Raw genomic sequence first — 20,078 nt, 5'->3', positions numbered from 1 at the left:
TTATAACTCAGTATGGTAGCTATAATTGTACAAGGTATATATAGATACACAGTTATATAAATATGGTAGCTATATAAATATAGATATACAGCTATATACACAACTATATTCCCTAACACCCCCCCCCACAAACTCACGGGGGATCAAACATCGAGAGTTTGGACAAGAGAAAATCATGTTGTGCCCGTGTCTGAGATTTAGTAAACAGATCTGCAAGCTGACGCTCAGAAGGAACAAATTGGGGAGCCAGAATGCCTTTGCTATACTGATAACGCAAGAAGAAAGCATCAACACCAATATGCTTGGAGAGGGAATGTTTCGACTGATTCAAAGTGATCCGAATGGCACCGTGTTGTCACAATGTAGAGGAGTAGGAGCACGCGAGATAACACCAAGATCATGCAAAACCTACGCAACCAAACAATCTCCTCGATGAGTAGCCATAGCGCAAAAGCTCGCTCAGCTAGACCGAGAAACGCCGCTTTGCTTCTAGACTTCAAGCAATGAGAGAAGAGCCCAAGAACAAACAAAAAGCCGAGAATGAACAGCGATCGATCGGATCACTAGCCCAAGTAGCATCAGAATAAGAACGAAGCTCCAGAGAACTGTGCTGAGAAAAGAGAAGGCCTCGAGACGGAGTCGCCCAAAGATAGCGCAAAAGCCTCAAAAGATGGGCATAGTGAACAAAAGTAGGTGCACTAACAACCGACTCAAAACATGCACAACATAAGCAATGTCCGGACGAGTGAGGGGTAAGATGAGACCAAACTCCCAACCAGAGTGACGACGGTGCTGCGGATCGAGATAAGGGAGTCCCCTCATCAGCACGCAACTGGAGATGTAGCTCCATAGGAGTGGGTCCGCAGCACAAGAGTCGAGAGAGGGATCGCGCGAGGATATCAGGATGTGTAACGTCTGATAACTCGATAACCGATAGAAGTAGAAGTGACCTCAATGCCCAAAAAAGAGCTCAATCGACCAAGATCAGTTATCTGGAAATGTTACTGAAGGTGATGCTTGACAAAATTTGCATGAGCAGGATCATCATCAGTGATGATCATATCATCCACATAAAGCAACAACAAAGTCCGACCACGAGAGGAAGAGTACACAAACAAAAGCGGGATCATGCGACTAGGCTAAAAACCAAGTAGCAACCACGAGATCGAACGCCCAAACCGAGCCTCGAGGAACCTGTTTGAGACCATAAAGAGCCTTCCCAAGGCTGCATGACGAAACCAGAAAGCGAGAAGAAAAACCGGGGAGGAAGCATGTAAACCTCCCTCGCTGAAGATCCCCGTGACATTCTTCACATCAAGTCGAAAGAGGGACCATCATCGAACAATGCCTAAGAGAATGAGAGCTCGAATGGTAGTCATATGAGCTATGGGAGCAAAAGTCTCATCATAATCTCGTCCCTGCTCCTGCTGAAAACCACGAGCCACAAGGCGAGCCTTGTACCGCTCTACAAAACCGTCAGAGCGAGTCTTGACTTTATAGATCCACTTGAAGGTAATCGGAACAGTACCAGGAGGAAGGGGAACTAAATCCCATGTAGAGGTGCGCTCGAGCGCCTCAACTCGGCAGCACATAGCGAGCTTGCCACTCGGGTATTTTGACAGCCTCTCGGTAAGAAGATGGCTTTGGAGGGCCATTGGAGGGAGAAATAGGTAGGTCAAGAAGCTGAGAGGCAAGATTAAGGCGATCAGGGGGATGCCGATCACCAAGAGGATAGCGACGTGCAGGGAGATCATCCACAGGGAACACATCAGAGGAAGCCGTTGACGCTGGGGAGTGACTGCGGGAAGAGGAGGAGCGGGAATAGAAACCCGGGATGAGGGTCGAGTAGTCAACGGTGAACCAGATAGAGGAGTGGATGGATGAGATACAGGTGGGGACAGAGGAGGTGGTGAGGACACAATGAGAAACTGAACATCGGATGATGTAGTAGAGGAGTGAGAAGAATTGGAAGGGGAAGGGACAAAGGAAGGACGATCCTCAACAAAGGAGACATCACGCGAGATACGGAGGCGACGCGGTAAGAGATCATAACATCGATAGCCTTTGTGCTCGGGACTATAACCAAGGAAGACACAAGGAACGATCGAGGTGAAAGTTTAGTCCGCTCTCGAGGCAGAAGGAGGACATAACACAAACAACCAAACACACGAAGATGAGAATAACAGGGTGGGCTGGAAAAAAGACATTCCCCTAGACTACAACCCTGAAGAAAGGAAGAGGGCTGAAGATTGATGAGGTAAATAGCAGAGAGACAGCTCTCAACCCAAAAGTGAGGGGAACATGGGAGACAATGAGAGAAAGAGTACGAGCGGTTTCAAGAATATGACGACAGCTTTTCAAAGAAGTGCTATTCGAGCATGGGCACTGATAAGTGTCTAAATGTATGTATTTTAGTATATGTATTTGTTGCTCATAGCATGTATTTTTGTAAGAATTGATGCTCGTTTTGTGCTTAATCGGTGTTATTTACTTTGTAGGGCATGGAAATGCCACGGAGGACACTGAGGGATACGATTTAGGCGAAAAAGAGAAGATAACTGTGTCACGAGAAATCGTAGCGTATTCACCGTAGGCCGAGTATCGCAGCAAGGTAATGTAGCACATGCATTGTAGTAAGAGCGCTGTAGCTTCCACTGTAGCACCTGGGAAGTTTTCAAGACAGGAATCGAATCATGGCGTACGGCCTCAATGCTGCCCGGGATGATCACTATGCCACAAAGGAGTTTGTTTGATTGAAGGCATTTGTGGAATTTTCTTACTCCGAACAGTGTCAATGAGGACTCAATGAGGTCCCTCATTGAGTCGGGTATACCACTCGGGATTGGGCCATTTTTGGGGGGTATATTAGGGCATCTTTGGGAAGACTTGGGAGACTTCTTCTGGCCTCTTGGGGCCGCCACCACCACACATCCTTGAGGCCTTCCAGCCATCTTCCGGCGACGATCCTTGTGGGAAACGAGCACACATCATCACCAAGAGGGAGAGGAGCATAGGAGAAGGAGTTGGAGTGAAGTTTTAAGCCACCATTGCATCACCATTCAAGGCTTCATCAATCCAAGGAGATCAAGACCGTAGAGGGAGTTTTCTTGCATCTTTATTGTCTTTCTTTTCCTTGTATGTTGTATAAGTATCCCTTGTGATGAGGGATTAACTTATTTTTGGTGTTTGATTTGGATGAACCCTAGGGTGTATTCTTGTGTATGAACTTGGAATGTTGTCCTTCATTGAATTTGATGGTTGTTTGAGATTCAATCTTTCATGCTTTCATGCCTAGAATTACATGTATGGAGAGATCCGTAATTCTACCATAGCGAGTTGTATGTAGATGTGACCTACTCACGTATACTAGATCTAGGAAAGGTTGAAAGGGATTTCTTATGCCGACATGCCGAGAGATCGGGTGTTGGTAGCCCTCCAGGATAGGTTTAAGCCGAAGAATAGTAGGTTTACTCCTATTAGAGATTTCCTTAAAGTCATTGCAATCGTAGGTGGGTTAATCCGGAAGAGATTCCGATTAACATCAGTATGGGGATTAGGGGTTAACTCCCGAGTAAATTGGGGTTAACCTATTTATGAGATCTCTAGGTCTTAAATGTCAGTCAATACAATTTAAAACCATCCAAGTTCGGGACTTAATGACAATCCTAGGGGATTCTTTGTCCAAACACCGCATTCTCTTGCTTTAGCACTCCTTGTTTATTTATTTATGTGTGTTAGGTACCCGGCCATTGGATTAGCTTAGTTAAGTTTATTTTATTTTATTTGTTCTTCCTACTAAGAGTCATAGGCTAGATAATAGATGAAGAGTGAGTAATAATACTTCCTTGGCCCCGTGGAATACGACGACCCCTGTGTCACTCACAGGGTATTACTTGGCGATCCCGTACACTTGCGGGCGATCAATCAGGCACCAGGACAAGAGAGTTGAGGAAGAGTGCCATAGGAGGCAAGAACCTCACAAAACTCATGAGAAAGATACTCCCCTCCTGAATCGGAACGGAAAGTACAAATGGTGGCAGAAAATTGGGTGCACACCATATTAGAGAAATCAATATAAACCTTTAAAAAATCGGAACGAGAACGCATAAAATAAATCCAAGTGTAACTGGGAGAAATCATCAACAAAAATAACATAATAACGATGTTCACCTTTGAAACAAACGGGCAGGGACCCCAAACATCCGAATGAACTAATTCAAAAGCGGAGACCCGCACCTAGACACACTCGAAGGATACGTGGAGTTGTAGTTGTTTGCCAAGCTTACAACCCGAATAAGAATGAAAATTATCAATCGAAACACGACCTAAAACACTCGATGAATAAGAGAAGACAGAGAGAACCACTAGGATGGCTAAGCCGATGATGCCACCGATGGAAACGAACAGAGAAAAAACAATAAAATAGAGGTACTGGTAACGTAGAAGGGGACGGAAGACGAAGATGATCGAGCACATACACCCCACTATGGTGATGGCCAACTCCAATGAGGGTCCTCGAAGAGCGATCCCTGCATACAACAACTAAACTCATCAAAAATAACAAGATAGCCAAGAGAAGCGAGTAGCTAGCGTAAATAAGGTTCATGGAGAGCTGTGGTACAAAAATCAACATCAGGAATATGAAAAATGAGTGGTGTGTAAGAAGCCACGACTAGGGACAGGGAGTGTCGTGCCATTAGCGATAATGACACGAAGATCAGAAGAAAAAGGGTGAAGAGAATGAAGGTGGGTATCATCATAGGTTATATGAAAAGAAGCTCCAGAGTCAAGTAACCAAGAGGATGAAGAAATACCTGTAGGGGCAGAGGCGACTTATGGGTGAGTGGAGACGTCGGAGGCATCTTGAGTGAATACTAGGGCCAAAGAAGGAGATATCTGACTCCTGGAAAGCTACTGAATAAGTTGCTTTCGAAAACCGCTCGCGAGACAACGGACCACCACGAGTAATCGAGGGTGGGGTGGGAAAGCTCGTGCCGCTATCTCGAGCCACCGTAGCTTGCGACACTCGCACGAATATGGCCAGGAGTATGGCAGTAATGACATCGAACTGACCGTCGAGGAGGTGCACTAGAAACCGGTGACTGCAACTGAGATAGAGGACGGACAGGAACGCTAAGACCAGGAGACGGCATCAAAGGAGCAATGGTCGGCACTGGGTTCTATTGGGGAGCAGCAAGAACAGAGTGAGGAGCAGCAGGTGGTGGAACCACATCTAAGGACTGAAGACGAGTCTCCTTAGCAAGCACATATGCCAGAGTATCACTAGCAGACGGAGGTGTAACCAGGGGCGATGATGAGCCCGAGCACGGCCTCGAACTCGTGGCGAAGACGCATGAGAAACTCATAAATGTGAAGATAATCACGATCTCGAGCAATGGCAAGACACTCGGGCACAGTCGGAGAAGGAGAGGGGGTCATCTTATCATACTCGATACCATAAATCAACGAAACGGGTGCAAAGAAATCCGAGACGGAGGTCTCACGATAGGTAGAGGTGAGAGTCTCAGCAAAGGGAGTAGCACAACGCCTGACTGGAAGGAAGATAGAGTGCGCACAGATGATCCCAAATCGCCTTGGCTGTAGAAAGATCACAAATAGCCAAACGAATAGGAATCTCACAAGACTTAGAGATGATAGCAATAGTACGAGTATCATCCTCAGTCCACTTGAGCAAGTCAGCAGACGTGGAAGAGAACGCGCTGGTAACTGTAGACAAAGAGGAGTTAGAAGAAGCGGCACTAGAAGAAACTGGAGGCGGACGGGTACCATCAACATGACCCCAAAGATTAAGTCCGCGAAGGAGCACACGTAAAGTGGATGACCATGCTTTATAATTCTTGCCATTGAGCATGACGTCTGCCTTTTGGAGATAAGAAACCCGGCGAGGCCATGAAAAACATCTACGGGTCTGAGGATCGCGCAAGAGGCTACAGGGCATACTCGGCGCAGGGACCGAGGACAGTGCAGCTGCGCCACGGGATGCCTGCGCGCGCGCTGGCGGCGCGCACCTGAGGGATGCGCTGCAGCAGTGCGCTCGGGTGGCGCGAGTCTAGGGACTCGCTAGGGCGACGGCGCAGGGCTGCGGGCGACGCGCTGGGGCGAGCGAGGGTGGCGTTGGGGCGCTCGTGCGGGTGCGGCTGCCGAGGGCGGCACGCGCGGATCGAGGCAGTTCACGCGGATCGAGGCGGCGGCGAGGAAAAATTAGGTTTAGAAAAACCTCTCTAATACCATGTTAGGTGGAAAAGATTAATCAATTTTCATTACAAAAACCTACAATTGTACAAGGTATATATAGATACACAGTTATATAAATATGGTAGCTATACAAATATAGATATACAGCTGTATACACAGCTGTATTCCCTAACAGTTGATCTTCTCAAATCAACATTCAGTTACCTCTTATAGCTGCCAATAGAGCTATCTTTTGAAGAAATACATTTCTATGGTTGTTATTTCTTCTATTGATGCTGAGTATGTTAAGGTAATGTTGTTGGGTATATAATTGAAGAGTTTCGTGTTTGGGCAAAGATTGATAATTTTTATCTCAAGTCCATTAAGTTTGATAATTCAGTCATTATGTTCCAAAACACATTAGCACTGAATTGATGTCTGATAATCCTTATATGAAATGCATGCACTTAAGTTATTTGAGGATCATATGCAGAGCAAATAGGACTTGGTTCTTTTCTGTAAACTTTTATTTAATAAGCTATATTGGTTAGCATGAATCTTTATTGAAACTCTTGATCGTGTTTGGTTGTCTTCTCGTCAAGTGTATACATTAAGTTTGAGAAATGACAATTGTTAAGTATATGCATATTTGTTTATGCGTTGGACCTGAATAAGCATCTGGCTTATTCATTATGATAAAATGCCATATATAGGTTTGCATTAGAGAGAGATTGCATTGTAATGCATGAAAGGTAATACTCGGTTTATAATGATGATTTACTGACATGATTCGTGTAATTTATTTCTTTGATGTTGACATGCGGATTTATGGGTTAATGTGAATGGATATTAAGTTACTTATGATAAAGTTGGACCAAGTGGGAGAATGTTAGTTTGAATTTTAGTCTGAATTAATTTTGTGTTGATATTAATCCAATCTGGATTCAAACTGAATAAAGTGGTCCATGACTTTATCTAATTGAATTCTAAGTTAACTCTAATTGGCACTTCGGATAATGATCTACTTAAATCTTAAATTGAGTTAATCCTTTGATGGTAAAGATTATATATAGTACAGCTCCAGGGGTCCCCAATCTAATGTTCTTGAGAATACCCAACCCCATTGATGGGAGAGAACGGATAGATTAGAAGAGCCCTTGGTTTTTAAAAGTGCAGATCTTAGTCTCTTCGTTTGTCCTGTTTGATTTGCTATGACTGGAGGTAAGTAATCCTGCTTCCGCTACATATTAATTACTTAATTAATGTGACATATTAGATGTCATACTCTAGTTTTATAATATGACATATTTACATGCTTAGATGTCATATGCCGTACTCTGAATAAATTTCTAACGCTTACTCTTAAAGCCAAGAAATTTACATACATGCAAAACCAAAATGTTTTATTATTGTTTTTGTTAGGTATTTCATGAAATTTGAAATCGTACGTTTGTAATAGTGAGGTTTTAGAGGGTATATATCTAAAAGAACGAAAAGGTTGTTGGCTCCTTCTAATAACTGTTCTACCTTAATAATGCATTAATATGGTCATATAATTTTTGTTTAGTTGATGTGATGTTGGTTCTAAGTATTTAAAAATCTTTCTTTGGAATATTAAATTTTTTTGGCACTAAACTAGTTCATTATTGGATAATCCTTTACTCATTAGTGTATGCTACTTCATAACATGATCTCTTTCACTTTTCTATCATATCTAATCAGTAGTGCTAAGTTTTTTATGTATGCTAATGCTGATTCTAATTGTTTTTAAAAGCTTTACAATAATATAAAGTCAAGGACTAAGTATCCATTTAATTTAGATAAAAAAAAATTGTTCAAGATTCATTGCCTTCGTCATCCTATTCTACTAACACTAAATATAAACATTTAGTGTGATGAGAACCATAAAAAATGGATTCCTTCTTGGCTTCTTTCATTGGTAAGACAAGCTCCACACCACGGTGTTGATTACCAGTGTTTTTTCAAGAGAAGCATTTTGGATATATCTAGTTGGGCATCACATGTGTCAATCACTTAGGTGGTTGGATCATATGTGTACTTCTAATTGGGGACGGTTATGGGTTTTACATGGGGTCACAAGAATGAAATAATTGCTACTTTGTCACACTAATGTTTTCAAAGCTTATATAATTATTTTTTGAATTTTTATGGCTATGTTCAAATCAATGTCGGTTAAATTATTACAAGTTGATTATTAAAATCTTTTAGATAGAATACTTACAAAAGAGTTTTGGGGGTTAGGGTAAGGGAAGGATATTTTAATAAATGTTAGAATTTAATTTATTTTTTTTCATTTGAGTTTGGTTATGATTTAATTTATATTTTATTAGGATTTGAGATTTATTACGGTGTGGTCTATATCATTTGGTGTGCCTTATTCTACTTTTGTTTACTATGATATATTTATTTTTTCTAGGTAGTGTTGGAGTTAGTTGAGTTAGTCAATCAATGATCTATGGTAATACAAAAATAACAATATTAGAATTTGGAACAAAACCATTTATTAGATCACATGTTTTTGAGAAAAAAATGGTAAATTATATAATAGTTAAAATAATAAATTTGGTTATTATTTATTTATTTTTTAAAAATATTTTAACTTCTATGGTTATTATCTCTAACATTGATGCCTAGAATTACTAAATTACCCCTTACATTTTACTGATGACTCTGACTAAAGCCCTAATTCCTAGTTAAAATTTCAAAGGCTTTATATTTCTCCCATTATTCACTCATTTTTAAAATAAACATAATATTTTAAGTATTCAATACTCATTCATGTTTCTCATCCAGTCTTAAAGATACACATTAACATTCTATGTATCTCAACCACTACATAGCTCAATCATAATTGAACTATGATTTCACTATTAACATCTTTAGAGAGAGAACAGAAAAGATAAATTAAAGAAAAGGAGAGAAGATCTAGTCATTAGATATTGTTATGAGTGCCAAAATTTCACTCCAACGGGGAAAAAAGAAGAAAGAAAGATATTATAAATTATTTTCTAATCATATAAACTCCATGATTTGATTAGCCTTATCATCTACTTTATATTTTTATAGTGGGACGCATGTATTTTATTTAAGATCACTAGACATTTGGATTGATTAATTGGCTCTTTCCCTTGTTTATATGATAGGTCTTTACCATTACCTAAACATAGGGATGACGATTTTCATGGATTTGATGAGAACCCGGTCTACTCGACTCAAATAGGATATAGGATATAGGATATAGGATATAGGAAATAGGACTTATTTAAAAAATCCTATCAAGGTTTATATATAATGAGCTTGAGATTTAAAATTAAAACCGACAGGGCTGTACATTTGCCTTCGGAACTACTTAGGGTCTCATCATTTGGCTTTTGTCAGCTAATCTTTTCAATGTTCGATTCTACTATATAGTAAAACCATAGTTAGTTTAGTACGACATGACAAAATTACAAGACGAGGATATTATACTTAGTTTTAGGGGTGGGCAAAACCAGGTACCCGATCCGGTTTTTAAAATCGGATCCGGTACCCAGTTTTTCGGATCGACAAAAATTCGACCTGTATCTGACCCGGTTTAAACTGGGTACCGAAAATCGAGTATCCGGTTTAAACTGGATTGGATATCGGATACACGGATCTGAATTTAAGTTTTATTTACTCCATTTATTTGTTTTATATAACAACATTACATAAAATACAAATATGAAAAATTTACAACTTAGCATTAAACTCTTATATTATTCTCCATACAACATAAGTCATAACAAAAGTAATAAAGAGTTTTATTAAAGATTAGCCAATAATATTAAAAAAAATCAAATAACTTCTTAAGCATCAAGCGTCTTGATGATCATTAGTCGCTAGAGAGAATGAGATTTGAATGGAGGTTAGAGAGAAGAGGCGAGGTAATGACTATCAGTCAATGTGATGCAGGAATTTGAAATTTTTTCTTTTTCTTTTTACTTTTAACCATTGTAGAATTTAAAATTATATATATAGATATATAACTCTTTAAGTTATTTGATTAGGCATTTGGATATTTTTCTATTTTTAATCCCTTGTAAAATTTAAATTTATTAATGTATATTATATATATATATATATATATATATATATATATATATATATATATATATATATAATTTTTAAAGGGTTGAAATGAGGGGATTTGAATCGTCATTTTCTAAATTTTAGACCATATAAAATTTAAAATTATATATATATATATATAACCGGATCGAATTCGGATGCCCGATTTTTAATTTCTCCCGACCTGGATCTAACCCTATTTGAATCTAAAAAATATGGATTAGGTATCCGACCCTTTTTTTCGAATCGGTGTGACCCTATTAAGGTCAAAAAATCGAATACCAGATCAGATCATTGGATCCGATTCGAATAAAAATATGATAAATAAAAAAAAGTGTTTTATAGTATGAATGACTATTTTTATACAAGTTATTTACATTTTACATTAAAAAGTACACCATGGAAATTAAGTTTATAATACTAAAAAAAGCACATATTACAAATAAATCATACTAACATATTAAAAATATGAAGATGTAATAGAATTAAGCCACTCAGAAGTAAAAAAACACTAATATATATATATATATATAAAATAGGAATAACAATTTAAAAAAAATAGTGTTGAATAATTAAAAAAATAGGTAAATATATCCATTCAACCATAAAAAATCATCATTATCATTTGTATTTGCACGTGATGTTTCTTCATTTTCCTTATTATCATTTTTTCTGTCTACTTTTGTTAGATCTTTCAAAATAAGATGTCCATCAAGTTTTTTCAAATTAATAAATTGCTTATTTGTTAATTACTTCTAGAAATTGATATTTTCAATTATCAAGGTATTCATGTTAATATAAACAAGATTGTTTAATTCTTTTGGAGTTAACAAGTTTCTCTTCTCTTTGCTCGTAAATGCAATTTAATTTTACTTCATGGAGAAGAGATACACCACTGGCTTAAAACTGATCAAAAGATAAATCGTATTTCCCTCTCAAAACTCAAAATAACATCCTTAATTCTTTTTTTGATGAAATGCACACAAGGCAGAGTATGGGTGTGCACAGGTCGGGAGTTAATATATACTCGACACGCTTGCTCTCTCACCATACATAAGCTAAGGTTTGAACTCTTCTTCTCGATGAGAAGGAGATTTATCACCTACCTTACGACTGACGCTATTGCACTCAAACAGATACATTTCACAATTCTTAATATTTGTGTAAAGCTTAAACAAACGTGATAGTTAATTTGGATAGAGTAAAGTAAAAAAAAACAAAATTTTTAATATGTTTTTTTATGTGTAATACTTCTGAATTTCAAAAAAAAACATGTAATATTTTTGCATATTTGAAAAGATACATAATTTTTTTTTTCAATTATACATATGTACATATATAATTCATATATTATACATGAATAAACTAAGGTTAAAACATTTTTCTGAATGCTAGTTTGATACTATGACTTCAAATATTCAAAATTTTTTATTTAGATATTCTGATATTCAAATCTAACTAAGAAAAAAAAACTCTAGATTTCTTACACTGTGACAGGTTTGAAATCTCAAATATTTGACATTCTTTTAATATTTTTTTCAATTTTTAATAACTTTATTCATATTAAAATTTTCTTATTTCTTTTTCAATATTTCTTTGGTTAACCTACATTGTACTAATTAGTTAATAATATTTAGAAAAATTAAGAAAATTTTTTTTTGTGGTTTTACATATTTGTGAAATAGGGACAATTTTCCCTCAATTTTGAGGATACATGGTTTCTCCAATTAACATAAAAAAAAAAAGAAACCTGCTAACTGTGTTAACTCTTTTTTATTCGACAAGAGCAAAAATCCAATATGATTTTAGGTCGGTTTTTGGAATTTTAAGTTTTTAAGTGAAATTTTGGGAGAAATCAATAGATAAAAAAAAAATGTCATTATGCCATATGAGCCAACTTTAAAGTGAATTGATGTTTTGTATTTGTAAAATAAAGAAGAGTTGACCCTTTTTAATAGGTTTCCTGTTAATTGGAGTAACGTATTCTCACCATAAGGGTTTTCTTCTTTTCATTTTTTGAAAATTTCTCTTATCAATAATTTTATTTTGTAATCATGGCTTGCAAAAGTTAGAAGTTAATATTAAATTTTTATAATAATTAGAATTATATAAATGCATTAGTTGATGTAATTTTTTTGAATTTAACAAAATTTCCATGATTTATAATTTTTTATGTGATGAATTTATATTTTTTTAAAGTGTTTTGAATATCAACTTATTAAAATTCTCTAATGTTATAACTTTAATTTCGTGATGAAATATGATTATTTTTTCAAATTTAAATGTTAAATAAAACGATTTTAGCTTATATGGTAATGCTTTGAGATGGGACAGGTTAAATTAAATTTAGGTAGAAATTATAAACAAGTTTGGGAAGTGATTAAGTTTGAGAATTTTAACTTGGTTTGGGTATGAGAATTGTACTTTTCATGGGTAACTGCAACATTGGAATCCTTAAACATATTCTATAAAGCTTTCTCCTTACAACACACTTGCTGTATAATGCATATTTGCATGATACCTTGAATTTTTCAGTGTTTTTTTTTTATCAATACTTGTTTCAAGGCTTGCTTATGAAGAAGATGAACGACTCGCAAGTAATGAGATTGATCAATACTTCATCACCTTGACGTCTGTTACATGGCAAGATCAAATGGATCAAGTCTCAAAATTCTCTTATTTACCCATTAGTCTCCAATAATCACTATGCTTCTTATTTACTAATAAATATATATGATAATTGCTAGTTTGTTAAACATACTCATTGATCATTTTCTAATAGTGATCATGCTAATGTTATTTTTAGCTACTATTTAGTGATTTATTGGGAAGTCTTCTCTTAGTTTCACTTATCAATACTAGATATTGCCTTACTTATGACAAATTTTATTAATTCTTAATTCTTTAGTTTAATTTACCTGTTATAAATTTGTAGATTTTTAATCTTTAGATGTTGTTTTCCATGATACCCTTTTAGTTTGACACCAAAATCAAATCCTTTTGCCTTGACAGTAGCTTGGAATTTTTAGCTTATAATCTTACAAATTCTGCAAAGGAATGGATGTTGTCTACTAATGTTCATGAGCCTAATCACCTTAACAAAATGGCACTGCTAAATGAAATCTTTAAGGTTTTAATTTCACTCGACTCCCTATTAACAAGTCAATTTATAGCTTTGATGTTTGGGTAAAATGTGTTCTTTACTCAATTTATTTGATAAATTATATTCTATACCACCTTTAATTTTTCATGGGAAATCACCTATGATATTCTTTTTGACAAATCACGTTATCATAATCTATACATGTGTTAGTCATTTATGTTATACCACTTACATTTTGGTAGATCACTATAAGTTTGACTACCTTGTACTTAGATACATTTTTGTTGGTTGTTCATTTAGTTAAAAGGTTTATAGTGCATAAAAATTTATCCTTGATAGGAGTTATACTTTAAGGGATATGTTATTTCTTACAAAGATGAATTTCCTACTTCACCAAATTATCCATTAAGTATTTACCTTTGCCACTCTCGAACCATGCCTCCAACACACTACCAATAGACTCTCCCACCTATCGAACAGTTGCTAATCTTAGCCAATTGTATCTTCAAGAGGTTCCTTTTCTACCAAACTCCCTATATAACCCCCTACCAAACTCTATAATTAGCATTAATCAAAACTGATCTACTCTATTGACTTCTTCTTCAAGAGATGTGTTATATCAAATATGCTACATTTGTTTTCAAGTTTCCTCCCTTTTATAGTTTTTCATCCTCTCAAAAAGCATTCTTTTTATTACAATGACCTCTACCTTTTGTCAAGCAATGTAGGATCCTTATTACTGGGATGCTATGTCTCTTGGACTATGTGATTTGGAAGGTGAAAAAAATCATGGCTCGAATTTCCTTAATTTTTTTTTGCCAACTTGGATAAACTTTTTAATAGGATTGTTTTATGGTGTCATCTAAAATAATTAAAAATATGAAATTACATTTATTAAAATTTAGTAATTTACATTCTCTTACACTGCTATATAATTATTGGTTCTCAATATGCTAATCAATATCTATATTCCCAATATGAAGGGTATCACAAACAAGGCAAAAGAAGATAAATGGAACTAAAAGAAAATAGAAGGAGCATTGAAAGTGGTTGAGGAAAAGTAATGGGACCATTGGTGAAGAAGTAATGATTACGGTAAAGAAGGCTTCTAAAGTAGAAAGTAGACACAAAGATAAGAAAAATTCAAGACAAATCAAAGAAAATTAGGGGTTTTGACTTATATTCGGAAACTTGGAGATTATTTTGAATTTTTAGGGAAAAATATGAAACTATTCACTTTTCTTTGAAATTAGTTCTCTTTTTTCATAATTTAAATCCCTAGCTTCTATTAACATTGGAATACTCTTTTCCATCTTTTCTCCATCTTTTCCATTTGGGAATCCTCTTTTTCATCTTTTCTCCATATTTTTCCCAACTTTGGAGAGGTCTGCGGCTAGGGTTTAGAGGAGCTTTGGCAAGGTTTTTGGAGTGATTCTACTGCCATCGACACTGCGTTCCTTTGGAAGAGAGTTATTGGGGAAGCTTTCGTCGGTACCGATCCGATAAGGTGTGTCCTAGACTTAACAAGGAAACCTTTAAAGAGGACGAGGCTGCACCACAAGACCATCGATATGAATACCGAGGGGCTTTTACTTATGGATTGCATGTTTTTACTTTCGATTTCATTATTGATTGAATCTTGCTCCATGGAGAGCTAAACCCCTAGTGGGTACTTGGACTTGTAAACCCTAGGATGTTATTGTTTCATCGACCTTTTATTATGCTTTCCATAATTGATATCTTTAATTGAGTTCCAATCTTGAATGCTTGTTAAATGACTTCTCCCTTCGAGTGACACTAGGGTTAAGAGTCTACATCGGTAGTCCTTGTAAGTGAGTGACACACCATGAGGGTTAGACAAAGCAAGATTGGAGAGGGTCGAGAGGCTGAGTCGAGAGGTAGTGGAGCGTCCCCTTTTTTCCTTCATTGTGATTAATCCTACCTCTGTGTTCCAAGAGTTCTGTGCGGTCACAATAGAGTGAAGTGTTAAGATAGGAACTCCGCTAGGGCTTAGTTGCCCGAGAAACAGAGTGAAGCGTTGAATTAATCCTTAGTGCTGTGGCTTAATTGTGACTAGGGGTCTTTCGCCTGGACCAAATGGCCAGACCTATATTAGAGAATAGGGTTTATCACTTGGAATCCCTAGAGCTTCTTGTAATTGTTCACAGTGTGAGGTGTTGAGACTGATTGATTTCTCCACCGGAGCATAGTGTAGAGTTAGTCACGGTTGACCTTAGGTTTGGGACCATGTATTTTAGGATTTTCATGACTCATTAAACATCAGTTAGGAGACATAATAGTTGGTCTTACACTTGAAGCAATAATCCTAGGGGGAGCAATGTCCGAGTACCCCAGTTTCTATCGATTGTCTTTCCTCTCTTATTATTGTACCTCTCTTTCTTATTTTCTTTAGTTCTTTTCATATTGATTTTGTTCACACCACTATTGATTCATCTTCATTTTATTTAAATAGAAATCTTTGTGTTTCTGATCACTATTCCCTGTGGATTCGACTACCCACTCACCGGGGTATTATTACTTCGACAAACCCATGCACTTGCGGGTCACACGCAAGGGGTGTGTCAAGTTTTTGACACCGTTGTCGAGGAATAGGCGTTTTAGAAACACTTTGCACTTTGCTATTTTAGCTATTCATCATTTACTCTATTTTACACTTTCTTATTCTATCATCGTTCTGATTTGTTTTTCTTTCTTTTGTAGCAGCTCCAGGTTATGACCAGAGGAAACCATTCGACATTGGTTGAAGGAGATCCTAAACTTCAACGAACACTTCGTTGAAGGGGTAAAGAACCTGTGCAAGAACAGATTCATTCAGCTGAGATAGAGGGTGAAGGATTTGAAAACATGGCTGAAAAAGAGGGCCAACGAAGAACTCTTTCAGATTTGTTAGACCTAATATTCATGGGACATAATCGGGCATTGTGAGGCCACCGGTAGAGACCCAGAATTTTGAGTTGAAGCTGGCCTTTATTCAGATTGTTCAACAGTTTGCAAAATTTAATGGGTTAGCCGATGAAGACCCGAACAATCATATTGAGAACTTCCTTGAAGTGTGCGACATGTTGAAGATCAATGGGGTTTCTGATGATGCAATTAGCTTAAGGGATTTCCCATTCTCTTTGAAAGGAAGGGCCAAATAGTGGCTCTATTCATTGCCAAGAGCTTCCATCACAACATGGAACGAAATGGTCGAAGCTTTCCTTTCAAGGTACTTCCCTTCGTAAAATCGGCAAAGCTTCACAATGAGATATCTTCATTTGTTCAGATGGAGCTTGAAACTTTGTTTGAGACTTGGGAACGATTCAAGGAGCTTTTGCGGAAGTGTCCACAACATAAGTTCCCCGAGTGGATGATCATTAATACATTTTATAGCGGGTTAAGCTCATGCAATAAAAAACTTCTAGATGCCGCTGCAGGAGGTACAATAGGGAACAAGACCCCGAAGAAGCCCAATAATTGATTGATGAAATGGGTTTGAATAGCTACCAATGGAATGCAAGAGAAAGGAAGAAAGTGGCTGGACTCCATAAAATTGATGAGGTTACATCCTTGGCAGCCCAAGTAGAAGTATTGAGTAAGAAATTGGATATATTGACTTCACGAAGGGTAGCCACAATCACAAGTTGTGATGGTTGTGGGGGTTCGCATATGCCATCTGATTGTCCTATGTCAGCTCCAACTGAGCAAGTAGACTTTGTGGGCAATTCGGGAAGAGGAGAAGGCAATCCTTATAGCAACACCCATAACCAAGGGTGAAGAAGCCATCCCAACTTTTCTTGGAATAACCAAGGGCAATAAAAGGCTATGGCACCACCGTGTTTTCAACAACAACAAGCCTCGAACATGAGGAACCGAAATCACTTCAACGCTAGGGCGAAAAGTCCCTAGTCACAATTAAGCCCTAGATGCTAAAATCATTTCAACGCTTCACTCCATTGCACTCGCAACTAAGCCACAGCGGAAGGTCATCCCTTAGCCCATTCACTCTACTATGACCGCAAAGAACTCAAGGAATTAGAGTTAGAATAAGTCACACCGGAGGGAAAAGGGGACGCTCCGCTACCTCTCGACTCAGCCTCTCAACCCTCTCCAATCTAGCTTTATCTAACTCTCGTGGTGTGTCACTCACTCACAAGGGTTACCAACAAGAACTCTCAACCCTAGTGTCACTCTAAGGGAGTATTCATACAATCAAGGCATTCAAGATTGGAACTCAATAAAAACATCAATTAATGGAAGCATAATAAAAAGTTTCAAAGAAACAATTACATCCTAGGGTTCACAATCCAAGTACCCACTAGGGGGTTTAGCTCTCCATGGAGCTAATCACAATCAATGAAATCGAATGTAAAAACAAAGAATCCATAGAAAACCCCCTCGATGGTCATGACGATGGTCTTGTGGAGAGTCCTCTACTTGTCCAAGGGTCCCTTTGTCCGGCTTAGGATACACCTTACTAGATCGAAGCAGATGAAGGCTCTCCTACTAACCTTCTTCCAAACGGAGCACAATGTCAGAGCCGTAGAACCTCTCCTAATCCCTAGCCAATACCTCTCAAAACCCTAGTCTTAGTCCTCTCTCAAGTTGGGGAAAAGATGGATAAAAAAGATCCTGAAATTGGCCTTAAATAGGGCTGGAATCGGGAATCCACACGCCCATGTGAATATTTCACACGGCCCGTGTGGAATTTCCACACGCCGGTGTGGCTTCTCTGGATAACTCCTTCTTCGGCCGGCCTTAAACAGTACCTGCTATAGTATTTTGCTACGGTGTTGCTACATTGCCCTACTACAATACCGGTGCGAAACACTCCCGAAACCATGCTTTCATCAAGGTAACATAAACAGGCCCATGTTTGCGATGTAGATCGCTTTGCTTCTTCAATGAACGGCCGCGTTGGTGGAGATCTTGTTACACATGTACAAGCCGGAATACTTAGAATGTGACTGCCTCTGTGCCCCTCCAAATCATTGTGCTAGCTTGAATACAAGGAGGTTGGCACACATTCTAGCATCTTGAACACGACTTATGTTTTCGCGTTTGAACCTTCTCAAGATTTCCTCCAAATGGTGCACTCACGATCTACATTGGCTTCTTTCTCTAAGATTCGGCTTCACAACCCTATATGCATGAAAGTAACATAAATACACACATATTAGCGTTAAAACCCGATAAAAGTAATGCTCATCATAAGGAAAGAACACTTCGTATTCTTATCACACAAGCAATTATCAACAACCAATCAATCCATATTGTAGCAAATACCATCTAAATCAAAGGAGCTACCCAAACCTCTTATAGAATAGTGGTGGATAACAATGGGAAGCATCTCAAGAAGAATTTCAGATGGATGAGAAGCTCGAAAAGGATGTATTTCGGTTGGAAAGAGTGTTAGTTAAATCCATTGAAGCAGTAAATGCCCATTTCCAAAATATTGAGGCCACATTAAAACATCAAAAAGTCTCTATCAAAAACCTTGAGCATCGAGTAAGAGAGATATTGGATATACTTGCTAAGGAATAAGAAGAATTTGAACAAGCAAGACAAGTTTCTTCCGGACATGATGTGGCCATAAATGATATTAATGAAATAGGGAAAAATGAGTATGTTGTTGCATAAAATTGAAGAGATGCAAGAAGAACCTTGCTTTCAAACTGAAGATTGCTTGAATGGGCGGTATGCTTGTGAGTTGAAAATAATACAAGGAGGTTTGTCGAAGATATATTGCTTTCACGCTAAAAAGAAAGAAGAATAAAACCCTAAGGTAATGGAAGAAGCATCTCTCTTTGGGATTGATTAACTCATAAAATGTAAGAAAAAAATTTTTGGGAAGGGAAGAAGATGTGGGTAGAAGACTTAAACCATTCCATGACCCACCTGTGCTAAGCTTGGACAAGTCCCAACCCAAATTGTTTTCTTAGAGACTAAAGGTAATATGGTTGGACTCTCCAACAAATACTCCACCCCGGCAAGTAGATTTTTGGTTTAAAGAAGTAGCTATGCAATTTCTAGTCAGGAGGAGCACACTCTCTTCAAGCCTCCATAAGGTAAGGAAAAGGTATGTCAAGCTTAGTGACGTAAAACAAGCGCTTCTTCGGAGGCAACCCAAGTTTTTAATTGTTTTCTAGCTTAGATTTTAATTTTTGCAGTAATAATTTCCATGAGTGTGTGCCTTGATTAATTTTTACTGGTGTTGAATTTTTAATTAAATTTTTTTTTGTCTTAAATTATTGTTCATGTGTGTGGCATGGTTTAAATTGTAATTCATGATTATAATCGAGGAATTGGTGTTAATTCGGAGATTTCATGATTGTGTGGACTGTCTGCAGAAATTTTACAGCCCACGCGGGTATGTGGAATATCCACATACCCGTGTACAGTACCCACGTGAACGCGTGGAATTTCCACACCCCCGTGTTCAGTACCCACACCCCCATGTGGAGTTCTCACACCCCCATGTGGGGTAAATTGATGAAGAGGGCCACTATTCAACATTTTCATTCACACAACCTTTCATCTTTCTCACACACCTACACTCCCAATAATTTTTTCTTGGTTACTAAAAGGTTTAGAAGAGTTTTTCCAGCCATAACAACAAGTTTATTTCTATGGCTTTTATATACTTTCATTCATCGATCGGATGTTTTAT

The 20,078-nt window shown here is 37.6% G+C and overlaps 1 non-coding gene across 1 annotated transcript; it reads right to left on the bottom strand.

Annotated features, from left to right (window-relative positions):
* Positions 1 to 16,662: 16,662 nt before the first annotated feature.
* Positions 16,663 to 16,768, bottom strand: LOC120279740. The gene has a single exon (XR_005542043.1). It is a non-coding gene; the product is annotated as a small nucleolar RNA R71 (small nucleolar RNA).
* Positions 16,769 to 20,078: the final 3,310 nt, after the last annotated feature.

Source organism: Dioscorea cayenensis, chromosome 16, assembly GCF_009730915.1.
Source record: "Dioscorea cayenensis subsp. rotundata cultivar TDr96_F1 chromosome 16, TDr96_F1_v2_PseudoChromosome.rev07_lg8_w22 25.fasta, whole genome shotgun sequence".
NCBI classification, from domain to species: Eukaryota; Viridiplantae; Streptophyta; class Magnoliopsida; order Dioscoreales; family Dioscoreaceae; genus Dioscorea; species Dioscorea cayenensis.
Note: the sequence above shows the minus strand (reverse complement) of the source record. Positions and strands in the feature narration are given on the sequence as shown.